The sequence below is a fragment of the Phyllobates terribilis genome, unplaced genomic scaffold (genome assembly GCF_046119375.1).
Source record: "Phyllobates terribilis strain yellow unplaced genomic scaffold, ASM4611937v1 Scaffold_123__1_contigs__length_5148117, whole genome shotgun sequence".
Taxonomy (NCBI): Eukaryota; Metazoa; Chordata; class Amphibia; order Anura; family Dendrobatidae; genus Phyllobates; species Phyllobates terribilis.
This window is the reverse complement of record NW_027362883.1, coordinates 1,673,687-1,692,374: the sequence shown is the minus strand read 5'-3', so window position 1 is coordinate 1,692,374 and position 18,688 is coordinate 1,673,687. Positions and strand designations below refer to the sequence as shown.

The window sequence follows — 18,688 nt, the reverse complement described above, 5'->3', positions numbered from 1 at the left end:
CCTCTTCTTTTGCACATCTCTAACAGGCAAAATGTCATGCAATATCATCCAAGCGATATCTCTCTGTCTGTTAGTCAAACCATCTATACTTAATTTTCTCCACATCTCGGTTACTTCCTCCCCTCTCAACCCATTGATATTACATACCACCTCACGCTCACGCACCATCCTAATGACTTTCTTCTTTTGCCTAAAATCACTCATGTTAACGGACAACAAATCATACTTCCTTACAAATTTCTCAACACAACCATACCATACAGGACACTTAAAAGCAACAGGCACTCTAGCATCCCTTTTGACCCACTTTAAGCCATAAAGCATCCATCCAGCCGAATACTTCATCATATAAGCACACTTATTACTTTTCCCTAGAACCACCACCACCATTTTCACGTAACTAATCCCTAAAAAGAAATCAATATTTGGAAAATCCAAACCACCATTTACACATAACTTATAGACAGATTCCCGTTTCAATTTCTCCATGCGACTTCCCCAAAGAAAATTAAAGATGAATTTCTCAGTTTTCCTAATTTTCTTAAAAGCAGCAGGATATACATTCGCAACAAACAACAAAATAGGCAAAATAACCGCCTTAATAATCAGAACTTTCCCAGTCAGAGTTAATTCTCTCATTCGCCAAAAATTCAACTTGCGCACCACTCTCACCCCACAATCTTCCCAACTCTCATTTCCTTTCAAATCATCATTAAACTTAATCCCAAGCACCTTTATTGCACCATCCTCACACCTCACACCATCCATCCGTACATTCCTCTCACCAAAACATTTAAAGGAACTCTTAGTCCAATTGACCTTAAAAGCTGAGACACTACAAAACAAACTTAATATCAACCTTGCCCTACTCATCGCAGCCATATTCCCACTCACAATTACTACATCATCCATGTAACCTAGAATTCTCACATCCTTTCCATTACTCCCAGGAATCATCACACCTCTCATAACCTTATCCTTCCTAACCATACACATCAACACTTCAATCACACTAATAAACAAAAAAGGGGACATAGGGCACCCCTGACGCACTCCTGATTTAATTCTCACTTTCTCACTCAACCACCCATTCACCAAAAATTCACTTGAAACATTACAATACAAACTCCTAACACAGTTTACAAAATTCCTGGAATAACCCATCTTAGACAAAACCTTAAACATAAAGCTATGTGACACACGGTCAAAAGCTTTTTCAAAATCAACCGAAAACAACAAACATTTCTGCTTACGACTCATACAATCCCCAATCACATCACGCAACAACACCAAATTTTCAGTCATACTTCTCCCAGGCACTGCACACACTTGATCTTCATCCACCACACCGCCAATCACTTCCCGCATCCGGCTGGCCAACAATTTACTAAACACCTGATAGTCTGCATTCAAAAGGGTGATTGGCCTCCAATTCCCCAAATCCTTTTTATCACCTTTCTTATGAACCAAAACCACCACCCCATCTCTCATAGATTCACTCAACATATTCTCCGTGAACATATACTGGCACACCTCCAATAAGTCATTTCCCATCGTGTCCCATTCCTTAACATATAACTCCACGGGCAGTCCATCCTTCCCAGGTGTTTTATTCTTACTCGCAGACATCACCACTTTTTTAACTTCATCCAACACAATTACATCATCCAATATTTCACGTTCATCCTCACCCAAACAACCTTCTAAACACCCCAAAGCATCAGTCAACATCCTATCATCAACCCATTTTTCCCCATACAACTCCTTATAAAACAACACCACCTCCTGCATCACATCCTTCCCACTCACACACACCCCATCACCATTCACCACCTCATCCATATCTACTTTCTTCCCAAAAACTTTTTTGAAAAAAAACCTTGTGCATTTCTCATTTTTCTCCAAATGTTCAATCTTAGAACGGTAAATAATTTCTTTCCCTTTACCCTCAATATATTTCTTAATCTCTTCTTTCACTTGACACATCAAAACATCCACATCCACTCCAATCATCCTTAACTTCCTCAGCCACTCCAGTCTAGAGCTTAAATCATTAAATTTTGCTCTATTCATTGCTGCTTTCCTCCTGCCCCTTTTTCTAAAGAAAAAACCAATCTCACTCTTCATCCAGTCCCACCACTCAAGCACATTCCTGAAATCACTTTTTTTTATCCCTCCACCTAACATACATTCGCCTAAAATCACGCATGATCCTATTATCTTCCAGCAAACGCACATTAAGTTTCCACACGCCACCACCATATACAAAGGAAATCTTACCTTCTAGACGTGCCCTCAAACACACATGGTCAGAGAAGGGAACATCTTCCTGCTGGAAATTCCTACAAATAACATTTTGTGAAGAAAAGAAGATACGGTCTATTCTAGACTCTATGCCTCCCCTGTCGGCCTTATAGGTCGCAGGAGGTGGATTACCTAAAAAAAACTTCCGCAGCATCCTGTAAGGAAAAATCCGCCACAAGACTCTTGAGTCTTTTACCTGTAACATCCATCTTATCCCCCTCCGTCACACAATTGAAATCTCCAACAAAAATTATTGGCATTTTGCCAGATAAAAAAAAACATAATTTCTCAAAAATTTCCAGCCTCTCCCCTTTATCTATTGGTGCATACATATTTACCACCCTAACCCTCCACCCCCTACAATTTAACTCACATATTACACACCTCCCCGCCTCCACCACCATGTAACTTTCTATCTTAACACTATAACCCTTCACCAAAACACCTACCCCACAATTTTTATTACATACAGAACCAGACCACACACTTTGACCTAAAGGCCATGCATTTTCACTTAAGGGATCGGAGATCCCACACTCCTGGACACAGTATACGTCCGCATCCAAGTTGCTCAAGTAGTCCAAAATTGCCACTCTTCTCGACTCAGATTTAATCAGCCGAACATTTAGCGACAAGATGCTGAGAGCAACTTGGGCACCCATCTATTAATTTGATGTGGCAGGTCACGACAACATGCCCACCTGTACATCATCCTAACCCTTCTGGGGGTAGGACGCTGGATGTGCAGATATCGTAGTTTGTGCCTTCCCCCAAAAAAGACACATCTTGGGGATCGGATGCAGTAGGGTACACCCGGGCTGGACTCACACTGCAGTCACTTAAAGGGGAAAAGGATGGTTCAGTTTTCTTCTTTTTCTTCACTGAAGCGCCTCCATCTTCATCTGAACTATAATCCCGCCGCTGGGGGTCAAAGTCCCCCTGACCTCCCTCCTCCTCAAGGTCAGAAACGACATCGCTCCAGGCCACATGCGGTGTTCTGGTCAGATCAGACTCCTCTTCCCCCTGCAGTGTAACCATCATGTCTGGAATTTCAGCCTCCAGATCCTCCACCGGGGCCACTTCCATGCCTATACGATCATCAGTTATCGTCTCAGACTCACTGACATCTGAAGCCACAGACGCGGCCCTCTGCACCGGTGGCTCAGGTGCCAGCTCCATATTTCCTCTTACATTCACACGAACCAGTTCTGGAAAAGCAACCCGAGCCTCCTCCTCATCCAGGAAAGCCAGAGTAGATATCGGAGCAGTTGGAGTTGGAGCAGTCGGAGTTGTAGCTGTGGGTGCAGTAGATTCATTTCTTCTCCTTCCCCTTCCCGCTGCCCCCGCATATGAACCAGGATGGAATATACAGTCTCTGAAGGCATGCCCCTTCTCTCCGCAGAGGTTACAGACTATTTCATTTTTGCAATTATTGGAAGAATGACCCACCTCATTGCACTTCCTGCAAATAATCTGTCTGATGTCGCATGCTTCCTGAGTATGGCCATACCTCTGACAATGACGACAAAACCTGGGCGCATTGGGGAAGAACAGGTAACCCCGCTCACTCCCAATGGAAAAATTTGATGGAGGATAATGTATACCCCCTGGTTCATCAGGACTTTCCCGGAACTTGACCATGAAACGATATTTACCGGTCCATAGTTCCTCCTCATTCATGACTTTTACTGCCACCTTGGTAATATAGCAGTGCCTATTTAGAAAGGCATAAATCAAAGCCAAGTCCACATGTGGGTTGTACATGAAAACAGTCAGAGGTACCTCTTTGGAGCAATATAAGATGACAAAAGTCAGCCCATCCAAATATTGATTGTCCAGATTCTTTTTCAAACAATCATAGAAATTGTTGCAAACAGCCATAGAAGTAAATACAAGATTATACTTGCTTTTGAATTGCTGGAGGCACAAGATTTCTTCCTTCTTCACTTCAAGGAGTCCAAACAAAATCTCCTTCACCACGAAGCTGAGGGTAAAGATTCCTTCTTTGCCTTCTTCCACATCAATCTGGATTCCAAACTTCACTCGAGCCTCACCGGGCCCAGCGTATCGAATGCGTCCCATTATCGCTAGTCGTGTCTACTGGCCAACTCCTTATAGCAGCAAGTGGCTTAAGCCATAAAATGGCGATGCCACAGGGCCAAGAGTTAACGCACAGACAGCCAAATGACTAGACCCATTACAGATCTGAGCCAAAAGGCCGAGAAGCGATAACCAGAATTGGTTTCAAACTACGGAGCCACCCAAGGATCCTGGAAAGTCCATTTGTGGAGATGAGCTCCTGGACTCCCGTTAAGAAGACATGTTGTCAACCTCTAGATCCCTTACATGCCTGCACTTTTCGGCTTGCTGCTGCTGCAATCCACGCGTTTTAGATCTGCATAACTCCACCTCTTTAAACACAGCACCTTCACCCCCTGCTGTTCCCACCCGCCTCAACACCGTTGGAAGGGAGGAGAACCAATTAAGGCGGGGGGTGGGGTGGAACGAGCAGCTGTCTACCCTTAGCAGGAGGGCTCCTGATTACATACCTCTCCTGCTGCTGCTGGCTGTCCAGCAGCAGACTGAAGGTGGCTGCTGCTGTGCACAGGTATATAAAGGCTCAGAGCCTATTATGACACGCGCAGCCAGCGTTCCATTGCCACATTCCATCTACTGCAGGCAGGATACCTGGCTGGCTGAATGTCGCTGAGAAGCTCACAGAGACCGCCATAAGCAACAGTTTAACAGAATGCCACAGACTAATCAACCAAACTTTTTGGGTTGGGTTCTCTTTTATAGTCTGCAGGCATTAAATGAAAGAAGTCAGTGTTCCAGCAGAAGGAGACAACGTTTCAGAAAAGGCATTGTAGCAAACCAAAAAAGAAATTTTAAGCGCAGCAGAGTAACCAGCGCACATACCTGTTAGCTCAGGTGAGTTTAAAAGGCTGCTGTTGATAACAAGGGCATTTGCTAAATAGATGGTGTGTGTGCAACAATATACTGAAAGGTCAATTATATTGTGCAGCTTATCTCACCACCTGTAGTTATTTAGGTGAAAGCTCCAAAATGCTTGCCTAATATGTCTGTTTATCCAAAAGGAAGTAAAAAGGGAGAGCTAGAAAGATAGCATTGCATCACATTACATGGCAATGCAATGCACAGTTGCTGAAGTTGAACCAAAATGAGCTTGTAATCTGGCTTCTGCAACTTTGAACATGAAAAATCCAATGAGGAGAAGAAAAGCAAAGCCAAAGAGTCCATCCCAAAATCCGACAAACAAGCAAAATGAACAAAAAACATTGAATTCAATTCTTTCTGATTTTAGAAACTGCATTAAAGAAGGGGTGCACCGGTCCTGGAGATACTGCAATACCAGGTCAATGCGTGGAGTGGACAGAGCAAGCTCTTTTTCCATCTCCCTGTTCTAAAAATCCATTTAATATATGGTCCCCAGATAGGGGACATATCAGATATTAAACTGATAAGAACAGATACTACACTTGATCTTAGCCAAAAGGCCGAGAAGCGATAACCAGAATTGGTTTCAAACTACGGAGCCACCCAAGGATCCTGAAAAGTCCATTTGTGGAGATGAGCTCCTGGACTCCCGTTAAGAAGACATGTTGTCAACCTCTAGATCCCTTACATGCCTGCACTTTTCGGCTTGCTGCTGCTGCAATCCACGCGTTTTAGATCTGCATAACTCCACCTCTTTAAACACAGCACCTTCACCCCCTGCTGTTCCCACCCGCCTCAACACCGTTGGAAGGGAGGAGAACCAATTAAGGCGGGGGGTGGGGTGGAACGAGCAGCTGTCTACCCTTAGCAGGAGGGCTCCTGATTACATACCTCTCCTGCTGCTGCTGCTGCTGGCTGTCCAGCAGCAGACTGAAGGTGGCTGCTGCTGTGCACAGGTATATAAAGGCTCAGAGCCTATTATGACACGCGCAGCCAGCGTTCCATTGCCACATTCCATCTACTGCAGGCAGGATACCTGGCTGGCTGAATGTCGCTGAGAAGCTCACAGAGACCGCCATAAGCAACAGTTTAACAGAATGCCACAGACTAATCAACCAAACTTTTTGGGTTGGGTTCTCTTTTATAGTCTGCAGGCATTAAATGAAAGAAGTCAGTGTTCCAGCAGAAGGAGACAACGTTTCAGAAAAGGCATTGTAGCAAACCAAAAAAGAAATTTTAAGCGCAGCAGAGTAACCAGCGCACATACCTGTTAGCTCAGGTGAGTTTAAAAGGCTGCTGTTGATAACAAGGGCATTTGCTAAATAGATGGTGTGTGTGCAACAATATACTGAAAGGTCAATTATATTGTGCAGCTTATCTCACCACCTGTAGTTATTTAGGTGAAAGCTCCAAAATGCTTGCCTAATATGTCTGTTTATCCAAAAGGAAGTAAAAAGGGAGAGCTAGAAAGATAGCATTGCATCACATTACATGACAATGCAATGCACAGTTGCTGAAGTTGAACCAAAATGAGCTTGTAATCTGGCTTCTGCAACTTTGAACATGAAAAATCCAATGAGGAGAAGAAAAGCAAAGCCAAAGAGTCCATCCCAAAATCCGACAAACAAGCAAAATGAACAAAAAACATTGAATTCAATTCTTTCTGATTTTAGAAACTGCATTAAAGAAGGGGTGCACCGGTCCTGGAGATACTGCAATACCAGGTCAATGCGTGGAGTGGACAGAGCAAGCTCTTTTTCCATCTCCCTGTTCTAAAAATCCATTTAATATATGGTCCCCAGATAGGGGACGTATCAGATATTAAACTGATAAGAACAGATACTACACTTGATCTTAGCCAAAAGGCCGAGAAGCGATAACCAGAATTGGTTTCAAACTACGGAGCCACCCAAGGATCCTGAAAAGTCCATTTGTGGAGATGAGCTCCTGGACTCCCGTTAAGAAGACATGTTGTCAACCTCTAGATCCCTTACATGCCTGCACTTTTCGGCTTGCTGCTGCTGCAATCCACGCGTTTTAGATCTGCATAACTCCACCTCTTTAAACACAGCACCTTCACCCCCTGCTGTTCCCACCCGCCTCAACACCGTTGGAAGGGAGGAGAACCAATTAAGGCGGGGGGTGGGGTGGAACGAGCAGCTGTCTACCCTTAGCAGGAGGGCTCCTGATTACATACCTCTCCTGCTGCTGCTGCTGGCTGTCCAGCAGCAGACTGAAGGTGGCTGCTGCTGTGCACAGGTATATAAAGGCTCAGAGCCTATTATGACACGCGCAGCCAGCGTTCCATTGCCACATTCCATCTACTGCAGGCAGGATACCTGGCTGGCTGAATGTCGCTGAGAAGCTCACAGAGACCGCCATAAGCAACAGTTTAACAGAATGCCACAGACTAATCAACCAAACTTTTTGGGTTGGGTTCTCTTTTATAGTCTGCAGGCATTAAATGAAAGAAGTCAGTGTTCCAGCAGAAGGAGACAACGTTTCAGAAAAGGCATTGTAGCAAACCAAAAAAGAAATTTTAAGCGCAGCAGAGTAACCAGCGCACATACCTGTTAGCTCAGGTGAGTTTAAAAGGCTGCTGTTGATAACAAGGGCATTTGCTAAATAGATGGTGTGTGTGCAACAATATACTGAAAGGTCAATTATATTGTGCAGCTTATCTCACCACCTGTAGTTATTTAGGTGAAAGCTCCAAAATGCTTGCCTAATATGTCTGTTTATCCAAAAGGAAGTAAAAAGGGAGAGCTAGAAAGATAGCATTGCATCACATTACATGGCAATGCAATGCACAGTTGCTGAAGTTGAACCAAAATGAGCTTGTAATCTGGCTTCTGCAACTTTGAACATGAAAAATCCAATGAGGAGAAGAAAAGCAAAGCCAAAGAGTCCATCCCAAAATCCGACAAACAAGCAAAATGAACAAAAAACATTGAATTCAATTCTTTCTGATTTTAGAAACTGCATTAAAGAAGGGGTGCACCGGTCCTGGAGATACTGCAATACCAGGTCAATGCGTGGAGTGGACAGAGCAAGCTCTTTTTCCATCTCCCTGTTCTAAAAATCCATTTAATATATGGTCCCCAGATAGGGGACGTATCAGATATTAAACTGATAAGAACAGATACTACACTTGATCTTAGCCAAAAGGCCGAGAAGCGATAACCAGAATTGGTTTCAAACTACGGAGCCACCCAAGGATCCTGAAAAGTCCATTTGTGGAGATGAGCTCCTGGACTCCCGTTAAGAAGACATGTTGTCAACCTCTAGATCCCTTACATGCCTGCACTTTTCGGCTTGCTGCTGCTGCAATCCACGCGTTTTAGATCTGCATAACTCCACCTCTTTAAACACAGCACCTTCACCCCCTGCTGTTCCCACCCGCCTCAACACCGTTGGAAGGGAGGAGAACCAATTAAGGCGGGGGGTGGGGTGGAACGAGCAGCTGTCTACCCTTAGCAGGAGGGCTCCTGATTACATACCTCTCCTGCTGCTGCTGCTGCTGGCTGTCCAGCAGCAGACTGAAGGTGGCTGCTGCTGTGCACAGGTATATAAAGGCTCAGAGCCTATTATGACACGCGCAGCCAGCGTTCCATTGCCACATTCCATCTACTGCAGGCAGGATACCTGGCTGGCTGAATGTCGCTGAGAAGCTCACAGAGACCGCCATAAGCAACAGTTTAACAGAATGCCACAGACTAATCAACCAAACTTTTTGGGTTGGGTTCTCTTTTATAGTCTGCAGGCATTAAATGAAAGAAGTCAGTGTTCCAGCAGAAGGAGACAACGTTTCAGAAAAGGCATTGTAGCAAACCAAAAAAGAAATTTTAAGCGCAGCAGAGTAACCAGCGCACATACCTGTTAGCTCAGGTGAGTTTAAAAGGCTGCTGTTGATAACAAGGGCATTTGCTAAATAGATGGTGTGTGTGCAACAATATACTGAAAGGTCAATTATATTGTGCAGCTTATCTCACCACCTGTAGTTATTTAGGTGAAAGCTCCAAAATGCTTGCCTAATATGTCTGTTTATCCAAAAGGAAGTAAAAAGGGAGAGCTAGAAAGATAGCATTGCATCACATTACATGGCAATGCAATGCACAGTTGCTGAAGTTGAACCAAAATGAGCTTGTAATCTGGCTTCTGTAACTTTGAACATGAAAAATCCAATGAGGAGAAGAAAAGCAAAGCCAAAGAGTCCATCCCAAAATCCGACAAACAAGCAAAATGAACAAAAAACATTGAATTCAATTCTTTCTGATTTTAGAAACTGCATTAAAGAAGGGGTGCACCGGTCCTGGAGATACTGCAATACCAGGTCAATGCGTGGAGTGGACAGAGCAAGCTCTTTTTCCATCTCCCTGTTCTAAAAATCCATTTAATATATGGTCCCCAGATAGGGGACGTATCAGATATTAAACTGATAAGAACAGATACTACACTTGATCTTAGCCAAAAGGCCGAGAAGCGATAACCAGAATTGGTTTCAAACTACGGAGCCACCCAAGGATCCTGAAAAGTCCATTTGTGGAGATGAGCTCCTGGACTCCCGTTAAGAAGACATGTTGTCAACCTCTAGATCCCTTACATGCCTGCACTTTTCGGCTTGCTGCTGCTGCAATCCACGCGTTTTAGATCTGCATAACTCCACCTCTTTAAACACAGCACCTTCACCCCCTGCTGTTCCCACCCGCCTCAACACCGTTGGAAGGGAGGAGAACCAATTAAGGCGGGGGGTGGGGTGGAACGAGCAGCTGTCTACCCTTAGCAGGAGGGCTCCTGATTACATACCTCTCCTGCTACTGCTGCTGCTGGCTGTCCAGCAGCAGACTGAAGGTGGCTGCTGCTGTGCACAGGTATATAAAGGCTCAGAGCCTATTATGACACGCGCAGCCAGCGTTCCATTGCCACATTCCATCTACTGCAGGCAGGATACCTGGCTGGCTGAATGTCGCTGAGAAGCTCACAGAGACCGCCATAAGCAACAGTTTAACAGAATGCCACAGACTAATCAACCAAACTTTTTGGGTTGGGTTCTCTTTTATAGTCTGCAGGCATTAAATGAAAGAAGTCAGTGTTCCAGCAGAAGGAGACAACGTTTCAGAAAAGGCATTGTAGCAAACCAAAAAAGAAATTTTAAGCGCAGCAGAGTAACCAGCGCACATACCTGTTAGCTCAGGTGAGTTTAAAAGGCTGCTGTTGATAACAAGGGCATTTGCTAAATAGATGGTGTGTGTGCAACAATATACTGAAAGGTCAATTATATTGTGCAGCTTATCTCACCACCTGTAGTTATTTAGGTGAAAGCTCCAAAATGCTTGCCTAATATGTCTGTTTATCCAAAAGGAAGTAAAAAGGGAGAGCTAGAAAGATAGCATTGCATCACATTACATGGCAATGCAATGCACAGTTGCTGAAGTTGAACCAAAATGAGCTTGTAATCTGGCTTCTGCAACTTTGAACATGAAAAATCCAATGAGGAGAAGAAAAGCAAAGCCAAAGAGTCCATCCCAAAATCCGACAAACAAGCAAAATGAACAAAAAACATTGAATTCAATTCTTTCTGATTTTAGAAACTGCATTAAAGATGGGGTGCACCGGTCCTGGAGATACTGCAATACCAGGTCAATGCGTGGAGTGGACAGAGCAAGCTCTTTTTCCATCTCCCTGTTCTAAAAATCCATTTAATATATGGTCCCCAGATAGGGGACGTATCAGATATTAAACTGATAAGAACAGATACTACACTTGATCTTAGCCAAAAGGCCGAGAAGCGATAACCAGAATTGGTTTCAAACTACGGAGCCACCCAAGGATCCTGAAAAGTCCATTTGTGGAGATGAGCTCCTGGACTCCCGTTAAGAAGACATGTTGTCAACCTCTAGATCCCTTACATGCCTGCACTTTTCGGCTTGCTGCTGCTGCAATCCACGCGTTTTAGATCTGCATAACTCCACCTCTTTAAACACAGCACCTTCACCCCCTGCTGTTCCCACCCGCCTCAACACCGTTGGAAGGGAGGAGAACCAATTAAGGCGGGGGGTGGGGTGGAACGAGCAGCTGTCTACCCTTAGCAGGAGGGCTCCTGATTACATACCTCTCCTGCTGCTGCTGCTGCTGGCTGTCCAGCAGCAGACTGAAGGTGGCTGCTGCTGTGCACAGGTATATAAAGGCTCAGAGCCTATTATGACACGCGCAGCCAGCGTTCCATTGCCACATTCCATCTACTGCAGGCAGGATATCTGGCTGGCTGAATGTCGCTGAGAAGCTCACAGAGACCGCCATAAGCAACAGTTTAACAGAATGCCACAGACTAATCAACCAAACTTTTTGGGTTGGGTTCTCTTTTATAGTCTGCAGGCATTAAATGAAAGAAGTCAGTGTTCCAGCAGAAGGAGACAACGTTTCAGAAAAGGCATTGTAGCAAACCAAAAAAGAAATTTTAAGCGCAGCAGAGTAACCAGCGCACATACCTGTTAGCTCAGGTGAGTTTAAAAGGCTGCTGTTGATAACAAGGGCATTTGCTAAATAGATGGTGTGTGGGCAACAATATACTGAAAGGTCAATTATATTGTGCAGCTTATCTCACCACCTGTAGTTATTTAGGTGAAAGCTCCAAAATGCTTGCCTAATATGTCTGTTTATCCAAAAGGAAGTAAAAAGGGAGAGCTAGAAAGATAGCATTGCATCACATTACATGGCAATGCAATGCACAGTTGCTGAAGTTGAACCAAAATGAGCTTGTAATCTGGCTTCTGCAACTTTGAACATGAAAAATCCAATGAGGAGAAGAAAAGCAAAGCCAAAGAGTCCATCCCAAAATCCGACAAACAAGCAAAATGAACAAAAAACATTGAATTCAATTCTTTCTGATTTTAGAAACTGCATTAAAGAAGGGGTGCACCGGTCCTGGAGATACTGCAATACCAGGTCAATGCGTGGAGTGGACAGAGCAAGCTCTTTTTCCATCTCCCTGTTCTAAAAATCCATTTAATATATGGTCCCCAGATAGGGGACGTATCAGATATTAAACTGATAAGAACAGATACTACACTTGATCTTAGCCAAAAGGCCGAGAAGCGATAACCAGAATTGGTTTCAAACTACGGAGCCACCCAAGGATCCTGAAAAGTCCATTTGTGGAGATGAGCTCCTGGACTCCCGTTAAGAAGACATGTTGTCAACCTCTAGATCCCTTACATGCCTGCACTTTTCGGCTTGCTGCTGCTGCAATCCACGCGTTTTAGATCTGCATAACTCCACCTCTTTAAACACAGCACCTTCACCCCCTGCTGTTCCCACCCGCCTCAACACCGTTGGAAGGGAGGAGAACCAATTAAGGCGGGGGGTGGGGTGGAACGAGCAGCTGTCTACCCTTAGCAGGAGGGCTCCTGATTACATACCTCTCCTGCTGCTGCTGCTGCTGGCTGTCCAGCAGCAGACTGAAGGTGGCTGCTGCTGTGCACAGGTATATAAAGGCTCAGAGCCTATTATGACACGCGCAGCCAGCGTTCCATTGCCACATTCCATCTACTGCAGGCAGGATACCTGGCTGGCTGAATGTCGCTGAGAAGCTCACAGAGACCGCCATAAGCAACAGTTTAACAGAATGCCACAGACTAATCAACCAAACTTTTTGGGTTGGGTTCTCTTTTATAGTCTGCAGGCATTAAATGAAAGAAGTCAGTGTTCCAGCAGAAGGAGACAACGTTTCAGAAAAGGCATTGTAGCAAACCAAAAAAGAAATTTTAAGCGCAGCAGAGTAACCAGCGCACATACCTGTTAGCTCAGGTGAGTTTAAAAGGCTGCTGTTGATAACAAGGGCATTTGCTAAATAGATGGTGTGTGTGCAACAATATACTGAAAGGTCAATTATATTGTGCAGCTTATCTCACCACCTGTAGTTATTTAGGTGAAAGCTCCAAAATGCTTGCCTAATATGTCTGTTTATCCAAAAGGAAGTAAAAAGGGAGAGCTAGAAAGATAGCATTGCATCACATTACATGGCAATGCAATGCACAGTTGCTGAAGTTGAACCAAAATGAGCTTGTAATCTGGCTTCTGCAACTTTGAACATGAAAAATCCAATGAGGAGAAGAAAAGCAAAGCCAAAGAGTCCATCCCAAAATCCGACAAACAAGCAAAATGAACAAAAAACATTGAATTCAGTTCTTTCTGATTTTAGAAACTGCATTAAAGAAGGGGTGCACCGGTCCTGGAGATACTGCAATACCAGGTCAATGCGTGGAGTGGACAGAGCAAGCTCTTTTTCCATCTCCCTGTTCTAAAAATCCATTTAATATATGGTCCCCAGATAGGGGACGTATCAGATATTAAACTGATAAGAACAGATACTACACTTGATCTTAGCCAAAAGGCCGAGAAGCGATAACCAGAATTGGTTTCAAACTACGGAGCCACCCAAGGATCCTGAAAAGTCCATTTGTGGAGATGAGCTCCTGGACTCCCGTTAAGAAGACATGTTGTCAACCTCTAGATCCCTTACATGCCTGCACTTTTCGGCTTGCTGCTGCTGCAATCCACGCGTTTTAGATCTGCATAACTCCACCTCTTTAAACACAGCACCTTCACCCCCTGCTGTTCCCACCCGCCTCAACACCGTTGGAAGGGAGGAGAACCAATTAAGGCGGGGGGTGGGGTGGAACGAGCAGCTGTCTACCCTTAGCAGGAGGGCTCCTGATTACATACCTCTCCTGCTGCTGCTGCTGCTGGCTGTCCAGCAGCAGACTGAAGGTGGCTGCTGCTGTGCACAGGTATATAAAGGCTCAGAGCCTATTATGACACGCGCAGCCAGCGTTCCATTGCCACATTCCATCTACTGCAGGCAGGATACCTGGCTGGCTGAATGTCGCTGAGAAGCTCACAGAGACCGCCATAAGCAACAGTTTAACAGAATGCCACAGACTAATCAACCAAACTTTTTGGGTTGGGTTCTCTTTTATAGTCTGCAGGCATTAAATGAAATAAGTCAGTGTTCCAGCAGAAGGAGACAACGTTTCAGAAAAGGCATTGTAGCAAACCAAAAAAGAAATTTTAAGCGCAGCAGAGTAACCAGCGCACATACCTGTTAGCTCAGGTGAGTTTAAAAGGCTGCTGTTGATAACAAGGGCATTTGCTAAATAGATGGTGTGTGTGCAACAATATACTGAAAGGTCAATTATATTGTGCAGCTTATCTCACCACCTGTAGTTATTTAGGTGAAAGCTCCAAAATGCTTGCCTAATATGTCTGTTTATCCAAAAGGAAGTAAAAAGAGAGAGCTAGAAAGATAGCACTGCATCACATTACATGGCAATGCAATGCACAGTTGCTGAAGTTGAACCAAAATGAGCTTGTAATCTGGCTTCTGCAACTTTGAACATGAAAAATCCAATGAGGAGAAGAAAAGCAAAGCCAAAGAGTCCATCCCAAAATCCGACAAACAAGCAAAATGAACAAAAAACATTGAATTCAATTCTTTCTGATTTTAGAAACTGCATTAAAGAAGGGGTGCACCGGTCCTGGAGATACTGCAATACCAGGTCAATGCGTGGAGTGGACAGAGCAAGCTCTTTTTCCATCTCCCTGTTCTAAAAATCCATTTAATATATGGTCCCCAGATAGGGGACTTATCAGATATTAAACTGATAAGAACAGATACTACACTTGATCTTAGCCAAAAGGCCGAGAAGCGATAACCAGAATTGGTTTCAAACTACGGAGCCACCCAAGGATCCTGAAAAGTCCATTTGTGGAGATGAGCTCCTGGACTCCCGTTAAGAAGACATGTTGTCAACCTCTAGATCCCTTACATGCCTGCACTTTTCGGCTTTCTGCTGCTGCAATCCACGCGTTTTAGATCTGCATAACTCCACCTCTTTAAACACAGCACCTTCACCCCCTGCTGTTCCCACCCGCCTCAACACCGTTGGAAGGGAGGAGAACCAATTAAGGCGGGGGGTGGGGTGGAACGAGCAGCTGTCTACCCTTAGCAGGAGGGCTCCTGATTACATACCTCTCCTGCTGCTGCTGCTGCTGGCTGTCCAGCAGCAGACTGAAGGTGGCTGCTGCTGTGCACAGGTATATAAAGGCTCAGAGCCTATTATGACACGCGCAGCCAGCGTTCCATTGCCACATTCCATCTACTGCAGGCAGGATACCTGGCTGGCTGAATGTCGCTGAGAAGCTCACAGAGACCGCCATAAGCAACAGTTTAACAGAATGCCACAGACTAATCAACCAAACTTTTTGGGTTGGGTTCTCTTTTATAGTCTGCAGGCATTAAATGAAAGAAGTCAGTGTTCCAGCAGAAGGAGACAACGTTTCAGAAAAGGCATTGTAGCAAACCAAAAAAGAAATTTTAAGCGCAGCAGAGTAACCAGCGCACATACCTGTTAGCTCAGGTGAGTTTAAAAGGCTGCTGTTGATAACAAGGGCATTTGCTAAATAGATGGTGTGTGTGCAACAATATACTGAAAGGTCAATTATATTGTGCAGCTTATCTCACCACCTGTAGTTATTTAGGTGAAAGCTCCAAAATGCTTGCCTAATATGTCTGTTTATCCAAAAGGAAGTAAAAAGGGAGAGCTAGAAAGATAGCATTGCATCACATTACATGGCAATGCAATGCACAGTTGCTGAAGTTGAACCAAAATGAGCTTGTAATCTGGCTTCTGCAACTTTGAACATGAAAAATCCAATGAGGAGAAGAAAAGCAAAGCCAAAGAGTCCATCCCAAAATCCGACAAACAAGCAAAATGAACAAAAAACATTGAATTCAATTCTTTCTGATTTTAGAAACTGCATTAAAGAAGGGGTGCACCGGTCCTGGAGATACTGCAATACCAGGTCAATGCGTGGAGTGGACAGAGCAAGCTCTTTTTCCATCTCCCTGTTCTAAAAATCCATTTAATATATGGTCCCCAGATAGGGGACGTATCAGATATTAAACTGATAAGAACAGATACTACACTTGATCTTAGCCAAAAGGCCGAGAAGCGATAACCAGAATTGGTTTCAAACTACGGAGCCACCCAAGGATCCTGAAAAGTCCATTTGTGGAGATGAGCTCCTGGACTCCCGTTAAGAAGACATGTTGTCAACCTCTAGATCCCTTACATGCCTGCACTTTTCGGCTTGCTGCTGCTGCAATCCACGCGTTTTAGATCTGCATAACTCCACCTCTTTAAACACAGCACCTTCACCCCCTGCTGTTCCCACCCGCCTCAACACCGTTGGAAGGGAGGAGAACCAATTAAGGCGGGGGGTGGGGTGGAACGAGCAGCTGTCTACCCTTAGCAGGAGGGCTCCTGATTACATACCTCTCCTGCTGCTGCTGCTGCTGGCTGTCCAGCAGCAGACTGAAGGTGGCTGCTGCTGTGCACAGGTATATAAAGGCTCAGAGCCTATTATGACACGCGCAGCCAGCGTTCCATTGCCACATTCCATCTACTGCAGGCAGGATACCTGGCTGGCTGAATGTCGCTGAGAAGCTCACAGAGACCGCCATAAGCAACAGTTTAACAGAATGCCACAGACTAATCAACCAAACTTTTTGGGTTGGGTTCTCTTTTATAGTCTGCAGGCATTAAATGAAAGAAGTCAGTGTTCCAGCAGAAGGAGACAACGTTTCAGAAAAGGCATTGTAGCAAACCAAAAAAGAAATTTTAAGCGCAGCAGAGTAACCAGCGCACATACCTGTTAGCTCAGGTGAGTTTAAAAGGCTGCTGTTGATAACAAGGGCATTTGCTAAATAGATGGTGTGTGTGCAACAATATACTGAAAGGTCAATTATATTGTGCAGCTTATCTCACCACCTGTAGTTATTTAGGTGAAAGCTCCAAAATGCTTGCCTAATATGTCTGTTTATCCAAAAGGAAGTAAAAAGGGAGAGCTAGAAAGATAGCATTGCATCACATTACATGGCAATGCAATGCACAGTTGCTGAAGTTGAACCAAAATGAGCTTGTAATCTGGCTTCTGCAACTTTGAACATGAAAAATCCAATGAGGAGAAGAAAAGCAAAGCCAAAGAGTCCATCCCAAAATCCGACAAACAAGCAAAATGAACAAAAAACATTGAATTCAATTCTTTCTGATTTTAGAAACTGCATTAAAGAAGGGGTGCACCGGTCCTGGAGATACTGCAATACCAGGTCAATGCGTGGAGTGGACAGAGCAAGCTCTTTTTCCATCTCCCTGTTCTAAAAATCCATTTAATATATGGTCCCCAGATAGGGGACGTATCAGATATTAAACTGATAAGAACAGATACTACACTTGATCTTAGCCAAAAGGCCGAGAAGCGATAACCAGAATTGGTTTCAAACTACGGAGCCACCCAAGGATCCTGAAAAGTCCATTTGTGGAGATGAGCTCCTGGACTCCCGTTAAGAAGACATGTTGTCAACCTCTAGATCCCTTACATGCCTGCACTTTTCGGCTTGCTGCTGCTGCAATCCACGCGTTTTAGATCTGCATAACTCCACCTCTTTAAACACAGCACCTTCACCCCCTGCTGTTCCCACCCGCCTCAACACCGTTGGAAGGGAGGAGAACCAATTAAGGCGGGGGGTGGGGTGGAACGAGCAGCTGTCTACCCTTAGCAGGAGGGCTCCTGATTACATACCTCTCCTGCTGCTGCTGCTGCTGGCTGTCCAGCAGCAGACTGAAGGTGGCTGCTGCTGTGCACAGGTATATAAAGGCTCAGAGCCTATTATGACACGCGCAGCCAGCGTTCCATTGCCACATTCCATCTACTGCAGGCAGGATACCTGGCTGGCTGAATGTCGCTGAGAAGCTCACAGAGACCGCCATAAGCAACAGTTTAACAGAATGCCACAGACTAATCAACCAAACTTTTTGGGTTGGGTTCTCTTTTATAGTCTGCAGGCATTAAATGAAAGAAGTCAGTGTTCCAGCAGAAGGAGACAACGTTTCAGAAAAGGCATTGTAGCAAACCAAAAAAGAAATTTTAAGTGCAGCAGAGTAACCAGCGCACATACCTGTTAGCTCAGGTGAGTTTAAAAGGCTGCTGTTGATAACAAGGGCATTTGCTAAATAGATGGTGTGTGTGCAACAATATACTGAAAGGTCAATTATATTGTGCAGCTTATCTCACCACCTGTAGTTATTTAGGTGAAAGCTCCAAAATGCTTGCCTAATATGTCTGTTTATCCAAAAGGAAGTAAAAAGGGAGAGCTAGAAAGATAGCATTGCATCACATTACATGGCAATGCAATGCACAGTTGCTGAAGTTGAACCAAAATGAGCTTGTAATCTGGCTTCTGCAACTTTGAACATGAAAAATCCAATGAGGAGAAGAAAAGCAAAGCCAAAGAGTCCATCCCAAAATCCGACAAACAAGCAAAATGAACAAAAAACATTGAATTCAATTCTTTCTGATTTTAGAA

General features: G+C 44.4%; 10 non-coding genes across 10 annotated transcripts; all 10 read right to left on the bottom strand.

The window, feature by feature from the left end:
- Window positions 1-5,643: 5,643 nt before the first annotated feature.
- LOC141202752 (U2 spliceosomal RNA) lies at window positions 5,644-5,834 on the bottom strand. Its single transcript, XR_012273907.1, has one exon. It is a non-coding gene; the product is annotated as a U2 spliceosomal RNA (small nuclear RNA).
- Window positions 5,835-6,949: 1,115 nt separating this feature from the next.
- On the bottom strand, window positions 6,950-7,140 carry LOC141201908 (U2 spliceosomal RNA). The gene has a single exon (XR_012273197.1). It is a non-coding gene; the product is annotated as a U2 spliceosomal RNA (small nuclear RNA).
- Window positions 7,141-8,252: 1,112 nt separating this feature from the next.
- Window positions 8,253-8,443, bottom strand: LOC141201907 (U2 spliceosomal RNA). Its single transcript, XR_012273196.1, has one exon. It is a non-coding gene; the product is annotated as a U2 spliceosomal RNA (small nuclear RNA).
- A 1,115-nt stretch (window positions 8,444-9,558) lies between these two features.
- LOC141201906 (U2 spliceosomal RNA) lies at window positions 9,559-9,749 on the bottom strand. Its single transcript, XR_012273195.1, has one exon. It is a non-coding gene; the product is annotated as a U2 spliceosomal RNA (small nuclear RNA).
- A 1,115-nt stretch (window positions 9,750-10,864) lies between these two features.
- Window positions 10,865-11,055, bottom strand: LOC141202190 (U2 spliceosomal RNA). Its single transcript, XR_012273472.1, has one exon. It is a non-coding gene; the product is annotated as a U2 spliceosomal RNA (small nuclear RNA).
- A 1,115-nt stretch (window positions 11,056-12,170) lies between these two features.
- Window positions 12,171-12,361, bottom strand: LOC141201905 (U2 spliceosomal RNA). The gene has a single exon (XR_012273194.1). It is a non-coding gene; the product is annotated as a U2 spliceosomal RNA (small nuclear RNA).
- A 1,115-nt stretch (window positions 12,362-13,476) lies between these two features.
- LOC141201904 (U2 spliceosomal RNA) lies at window positions 13,477-13,667 on the bottom strand. Its single transcript, XR_012273193.1, has one exon. It is a non-coding gene; the product is annotated as a U2 spliceosomal RNA (small nuclear RNA).
- Window positions 13,668-14,782: 1,115 nt separating this feature from the next.
- On the bottom strand, window positions 14,783-14,973 carry LOC141202228 (U2 spliceosomal RNA). The gene has a single exon (XR_012273509.1). It is a non-coding gene; the product is annotated as a U2 spliceosomal RNA (small nuclear RNA).
- Window positions 14,974-16,088: 1,115 nt separating this feature from the next.
- Window positions 16,089-16,279, bottom strand: LOC141201902 (U2 spliceosomal RNA). The gene has a single exon (XR_012273191.1). It is a non-coding gene; the product is annotated as a U2 spliceosomal RNA (small nuclear RNA).
- Window positions 16,280-17,394: 1,115 nt separating this feature from the next.
- Window positions 17,395-17,585, bottom strand: LOC141201899 (U2 spliceosomal RNA). The gene has a single exon (XR_012273190.1). It is a non-coding gene; the product is annotated as a U2 spliceosomal RNA (small nuclear RNA).
- Between the last annotated feature and the right edge of the window lie 1,103 nt (window positions 17,586-18,688).